Source organism: Pseudonaja textilis, chromosome 2 (genome assembly GCF_049901715.1).
Source record: "Pseudonaja textilis isolate UNSWEBS1 chromosome 2, rPseTex1.2, whole genome shotgun sequence".
Lineage (NCBI taxonomy): Eukaryota > Metazoa > Chordata > Lepidosauria > Squamata > Elapidae > Pseudonaja > Pseudonaja textilis.
In genome coordinates, this window is record NC_141991.1 from 48,263,577 (window position 1) to 48,270,976 (window position 7,400).

Below are 7,400 nucleotides of genomic sequence, written 5' to 3' on the forward strand. Positions count from 1 at the left end.
GACCCAGTTTTAAGTCCTCAAACTAGAAATCAGATGAGTGTGAATTCTAGTCCTCCCTTAGGCACAAAGGGAGCTGGATAATCTTGGGTTAGTCACTTTCTCTCAGCCCTAGAAAGGAAACAATGGAAAACCACTTCTGAAAAACCTTGCCAAGAAAACTGCAGGGATTTATCCAGGCAGTGTCTGTGAATCATAGAACATTGAATGGAAGGAAAATTACACAGACACAGCCATGCTGTTGCCTGAGAACCTAAACGGCTTGCAGCAAATGCAGCAGACTCATTTAACAACTGTGTTACTAACTTAATAACTGCAGTGATTCACTTAACAACTCTGACAAAGATTGTAAAATGGGGCAAGATTCACTTAGCAACTGTCTTCCTTAGAAATGGAAATTTTGGGTTCAATTTGTAGTTGTAAGTGATAATCACATAAATATGAGCCAACAGTATGCAGCAGAGGCCAAAAAAACCCAATGCAATCCTAGGCTGCATTAACAGAGGAATAGAATCAAGATCATGCAAAGTTCTGGTACCATTTTACAAAAACCTAGTAAGACCACACTTGCAATACTGTATCTAGTTCTGATCACCACAATATAAAAAAAAAGATGTTGAGTGATGAGTTGCTGGTCCCAGTGCCGGGATGAGGAGTCAGCTGGTAGCCACCAGTTGATGAGTTGCTGGTCCCAGTGCCGGGATGAGGAGTCAGCTGGTAGCCACCAGTTGATGAGTTGCTGGTCCCACTGCAGGGATGAGGAGTCAGCTGGTAGCCCACGCCTGGACTGACTGCCCAGACGGGCTCCTGCAGAGGCAATGAAGACAAGGACACAAAGGCATGTTCTTGGGGGAGGAAGCCCAGAGCAAACTTTTCCCCTCTCTTTATTGTGCAAGTTTAGGTGGGGTTTAGGGTGTGTGAGGAAACATTCCTTTGGGTACATTTGACCATATAAGGCTATGTATTTGCATATTTGACCATATAAGGAAACTGACCATATAAGGCATACTGACCATATAAGGTAATACCTATGTTGACCAATCATAGCTTTACACGTGTTGTTGGTTGTTTTGTTACCTGCCTCACTATGTTGACCAATCATAGCTTTACACGTGTTACCTGGCAGGTATGGTATCATTGGATCATTGGGTGATATTGCAACATCTCCCTGTTTTTATTTTGTTTTTAGGGCTATTTACTCACTATCCTCACTGTTATGTCCAGTCTAGGTCCTCCGACTCATCCTGTCATAGGTTCATGAGAATTCGTGGTTCCCCTTGGCAGCATCTTTGGTGAACTCGTTATCAGAGTCATCGGAATCTGAGGAGAATTGCAAGAGGGCCTTTTTCTCTATTAGCGCATTAATTTGTTTTTGTTTTGAGTATAAATCCGAATCAATTTGGCCAAATTTTCTTTTAAGGATTTCTAAGAATTTACCTATCACACATGGTCCAATGGTACATGCCAACAAGAGAAGGATAAGTGAACCAGCTATAGCAGATAACAATGTTGTTAACCATGGGGAAAGGTTAAATAGTCCTTGATACCAAGTATGTTGTGAAGCTGGTGTCTAGTTCTTTCATGGAATCTAGGACAACTCCTGAGCTATCAGCATAGAAACAACACTCTTCTTTAAGAGCAGCACATAGTCCCCTTGTTTCAAAAACAAGAGGTCTAGGCCTCTGCGGTTTTGTAAGACCACCTCAGATAAAGAGGTAAGGGAAGTTTGCAAGGCAAGAATGGATTTTTCTAACCCTTCTAAGATCTTCATCTATGGTGGCACTTAACTGGCGAAGATGCTGATCAGAAATAACAAGGCCAGCTATACCTGTGGCTGTCCCAGAAGCCCCAATCCCAGCAGTACAGTTAGCATCAAAGCAGTTACTACTTCTCTTTTTGCCCTAAGGTTACATTGTCTAGGTTCTAGTAAAGAAACAAAATCTTCTGAGTTATATACATCAATTTTGGGAAACAATTGTACCTGAATACAAAATGATTTTTTTGTCGATAATACATAATCATTTCAGCAAAGTCAAAATGTAATTTGGGGAAATAGGAAGAAATCATGGTGTAATTAGTTGTAGAGTTGAGTATTTGTCCATAAGCGTCCTTGATGACCCATGTGATGTTGTGTGGTTTGTGGGCGTTAAGGCTGGTGGATGTCCCATCAGTCCAGCGAAACGAACAGCCAAGCAGGAAGAAGAGGAGTGCTGTCATCTTTTTCGGATGATGGCTCCGCTGGTTGTGGGCGGTGATATGGGCGGACACACCTTGCAGGAACCCAAAGAGTTCTGTCAGGAAGCTGGACCGCTGCGTAGCCTCGACCCCAGGTGATCAATTCAGCAGGTCCTTTCCACGCAGGATCAGGTAACTGTCTATAATAGACTAGTGGTCTCGAAGTGGGAACAGGTGGTTTAGTAAAGTGTCGAGATGCAGCAGACAGGGGAGGGGTGCCAGTGAGATTAAGGAAGTTGAGCGTATACAGACAAACATTCAAAATATTTTGTAATGCTGGGAGGCTAGGGGGCCCTTAAGGCCATTTGACCCCATGTATCGTTGCAATGCCAATTTTAAGGTTTGATGAGCCCTTTCAACAATAGCTTGCCCTGGCTATTGTAGGCAATCCCAAACTTGTGGATAATGGACCAGTGATAGCAGAACTCAGAGAATTGAGAGCTGATATAGGCTGGTGCATTATCTGTTTTTAGATTTTTTGGCAGTCCCAGTACTACGAAGGTCCAAATACAATGATTGATAACGTGCTTTGACGTTTCTCCCTTTGAGGGGTGGCTATGATGAACCCTGAATAGGTGTCAATAGACACGTGAAGGTATTTCAAGGGGCAAAAGGTGAGAATTGAGTGACATCCATTTGCCATGTCTCACAAGCCTCTATGCCCTGGGATTAATCCCTTGAGGAAGCATTTTTGCTTGCAAACTGCAGAGAAATGCCAAATTGTTTAACCAGAGCCTTTTTGTTTTGATGAAAATAACTATGACTTTCCCCTGCTGATAGAGGGGAAGGTTGAGGCATCTTAATTGTCAGTTGCTTGTGCCAGTTCATACCAGACACAAGCACCATGAGTTTTAGAGCCATCAGTTAAAACTGTGATGGCTAGGAGTGTGAGGGAGGTGAAGCCATTCGATGATGTATAGCTTTTTTGTTTTGGGGGCTGTTTGGAAGAGAATAGCTGGTGTGGGCAAGATAGCCAAAGATAGCAGACAGGGATGATGCGATCAAGCCCTTGAGGGCATGGAATAGAGGGGAAAAGGTTGCAATAACAAGAGTGGCTACTATAGTGTTAGCAGGCAATGAGAAAGGTCTATCACCTACTGCTGTAAGAGAGAGGCAATTAAGAGTGGATGAGTCATAAAGAAAGGGGGCAGCGACCACCCCTTCCATGATCAAAGAGGAGTTTGGGATGATAGAAGTTGAAAGCTGAAGAGAAAAAGCTGTTTGTGTGGAGCGGGCAAGTTGGGGAGATGTCAGGAGCATTGAAGCCATCGTTTGCCATTCAGAAAAGAGAATATTATGGTTGTTAGAGATATTCTCCAGCATGGCACGCACATAGGGTGACTTTAGACCGTAGTTGGTGGTGGCAGATTTAAGATCTTTCATAAGATTCCATTCCATGGGGGCATACTGAGCAACTGGATTGCCTCCTGCTGCTGGGGCTTGAAGGATCATGGGGAAGCAAGAAAGATCTTCTGCATTAATCTTCCCATTAGCTAAAGCTTCCTGAAAGGTGTTACGAAGCAAGGGGAGGGGTATTAGAGGGGAAGGAGTCAGGTTTTGTAAAGGAAGATTTTGAGGCTGAAATGCTGTAGGGAGGGGAGGGGAGAAGGGGGGAGAGGAATGCGAGGAATGTAAGGCTTTTGTTGAAGGGGAGGAGGGAGGGGGAGGGGGCGTTTGGAGACAAAGAGTAGGTGGGTGGAGTTTCTGCTGGAAGAGGAGAGGGGGATTAAGGGGGAGGAAGGAGAGGAATGTAAGGCTTTTGTTGAAGGGGAGGAGGGAGGGGGGGAGCGGGGGGTGTTTGAAGACAAAGAGGAGATGGGTAAAGTTTCTGCTGAAAGAGCAGGGGGGAATTAGACAAAGGAGCTGCTGAAAGAGCAGGGGGATTTGAAGAAGGAGGGAGGGAATCTTGTTGATTCAAAGTTGAATCAGGAGAAGGATAAAAATATCAATCGCAGCCATGAGCGCTCTCCAGGTACAGAGAATATGTGGCGCTGCCCGAGGAGGTTGATGGATCCATTTCCCAATTTTCTCCCATGTGGAGCGTTTAAGAGTGCCATCCTCGGAATAGGCTGGGCAATGTTTTTGAAGATAGAGCAGAAAAGAGATTATAGCTTTCCTTGAAAGAGGAAAGACTGTCATGCCATTAGTTCTTTGCAGAGCATTGGCCTTCCTGACTAAAAATGAAGTTCATCCACATGCTTGGACAGAACTTTGGAAAGTGGGAGCCCATACTTACGAATGCGCTTTGCTGTTGCCCAGTGGCGTAGTACAGGAGTCAGGGCGACGCCTCCCTAGAAAAGGAGCACATTGTGAAATCACGTCGGGGTCACCAGTTGATGAGTTGCGGGTCCCAGTGCCGGGATGAATCAGCTGACGACCTGCACCCAGACAGACTGTCTGGGTGGGCTCCTCTTGATGGCAAAGATGACAGACACAAAGGTTTCTTTTGGTGAGAGGAAAAAGAGCCCAGAGCAAACTTTGCCCCTCTCTTTTATTGTGCAGCAGGCAGGGGGGTGGGTTTAGGTTACATGAGGTTAGACAGGAACAGGAAACACTGCCATATATGGTTAATCCTTATGCTATAGCTGACTCAGGATTTTGTACAGGAACAGGAAACATTGCCATATATGGTTAATCCTAAGTGACTCAGGTTTTACACGTAGCTGTTCCTATAGTGTCACCCTATATATGTATTGTATGTGTATTTGAGACTCTGGAAAGTGTGCAGAGAAGGGCAACAAAAATGATTCGTATGCTAGAAGCTAAAACATGAAGAATGGTTAGAGGGATTGGGTATGTCTAGTGAAAAGAAGGATGGGAAAGCATGATAGCAGTGTTCCAATATTTGAGGGGCTTTTATAAGAATAAGGGTCAGACTATTTTCCAAAACACCAAAAGGCAAGACAAGAAACAGTGGATGGAAACTAACCAAGGAGAGAAGCAACCTAGAACTAAGGAGAAATTTCCTAACAATAAGAGCAATCAACCAGTGGAATAGCTTGCTTTCAGAAATTGTGGGTGTCCTATCGCTTGTGGCTTTCAAAGATAGACTGGACAGTTATTTGTCTGAAATGTTATACGGTCTCCTGCTTAATCGGGGTTGGACTAGAAGACTTCCAAAGTCTCTTCCAACTCTGTTATTTATGTTCTATGTATCCTTTTTCCATAAAATAGCAGATTATATTGCTTTAATTATAAATGGGTTTTGTTTCAAAGCTTGCATACAACTAAAGTTATACTGAAATTAAGTTCAAACATGATAAAGAATTTTTGGTTAAAAACAAACCAGTTCTTAAGTTGGAGTTAAGCCTCTTCTGTAGGGAGGGAGGGAGGGAGGAAGGAAGGAAGGAAGGAAGGAATCTGCAATTTGGGAATGCTTGAAGATCAGCTGTCTCTGGACTGTATTATACAATGTACTAGTTGCAACTTAGCCATTTGCACTTGGCAATATGTTTTGGTTACATCCCAGTTTAACTGCTGCAATTAGCTCTTGTGTAGCCTATTCTTGAGATGATATTGAAGGAAATCTGACTCGACTGCAAATTTGTGCATTCATCATATACTACAGCCATATTAAAGGATCTGCACTGCTTGTCAAATGCTTTCCATTTATGATTTCAAATGTTGGATTTAGTCATTAATAATCTAAATATTTTAGGGATTGATTAGCTTAAAGATCACATATCTCAGCACTATATGAACTTTTCCAGATGCTAAGATCAGCAAGGCAGACCATTTAAAAATGCTCTGGCTTTATTAGATACAGTTTTGTTTCTTGGATAAAACAAAAATTGTGATTAGTCTTTATATGGACCTTTTCATTCTGACTTAATTTATAGGGATTTTTAAAAAGTAATAAATCTCCAGGGCCCAGTAACAAAATATTTCAATTTTCATGGAAATGTTCTCTTTTTTTCTCTCTGCACTGATGTACAAATTTCAGGGCTGCACCATTTTTGAAACACACTATGAGCCACTCCTACATACCCGGAAGAAAGCAGCTTGCTCCAGGAAACAACAGAACAGTCTGTTACTGAATTTAATAATTTTCAACATCCCTATTAAGTGTCCACTTTATTTTTAATTCTAGCCCAAGGCTGATATAAAAATACACATTATAAAAATAAAATATTTTACAGTGTATATGAGATTATATCAATTATTTTTAAAAGATAAATTTAGCTCTAAATTGGAAGATTTACTTAAGCAATAAAAGGGTTAGCCAGCTTAGCATTTATTGTTATAAGAAATCTATATAGTGTAGTATAGATTACTGACACCAAGAATCTTGTGATATCTTATAATTAGGAACTTTCAGATAAAGCTTTTACATTAGAATAACTACATACAGTAATTTTTTGACTGAGAACACTAGTAGCTGCCTTTTTGTTGTGGCATTGTAAGGTTACCATATAGATATTTCATTTGGTCAAATGCAGCAGCCCACAAAACTGGCGAGGCCATCAAAAATAAAACCACAACAAAAATTAGTTTAATGCAACAGAAGAATTCTTTATTGCAATTTGCTGGTGTTATAAATAATTGAGGTTCTTTAAAGCTCTATATGGTCTCATGACCACTTATTAGTAGTGGGATTCAAATTTTACTACAGGTTCTATGGGCGTGGCTTGGTGGGCGTGACAGGGAAAGGATACTATAAAATCTCCAGTCAGAGGTGGCATTTACCAGTTCTCTAAACTATTCAAAATTTCTGCTACCAGTTCTCCAGAACTGGTGAGAACCTGCTGAATACCACCTCTGCCACTTATCATTCTAGCCATTGTCTATCCACTGCATGCCCCTTCCGCATGTTTCCAGCCAATATAGTCCTGAGCTATCTTTTGCCAATTGGGCCTGCATAATCCCTTTTATAAAAATAATTGAGAATGTTTTTGTGCGCTATTAGGATTACGGTGAACTGTTATTCTTAATTTATCAAATCTGTTCCGACTCAAAATTAGGAAAGTAAATGGCCTGCCCATTTTGAATTGAGTATTGCCTGAACTGTAGTTATAAGCACATTAACTTTGAAATAAAATTAATGAAAATTGGATAATTTTCTTTCAATATTGTATTGTTTTCTCAACTATATTTATTTTATATATACTGTATACACCACACAGTTCTTCTTTCACTTTCAATTAAAAGCATAAGTTTATATATAACTT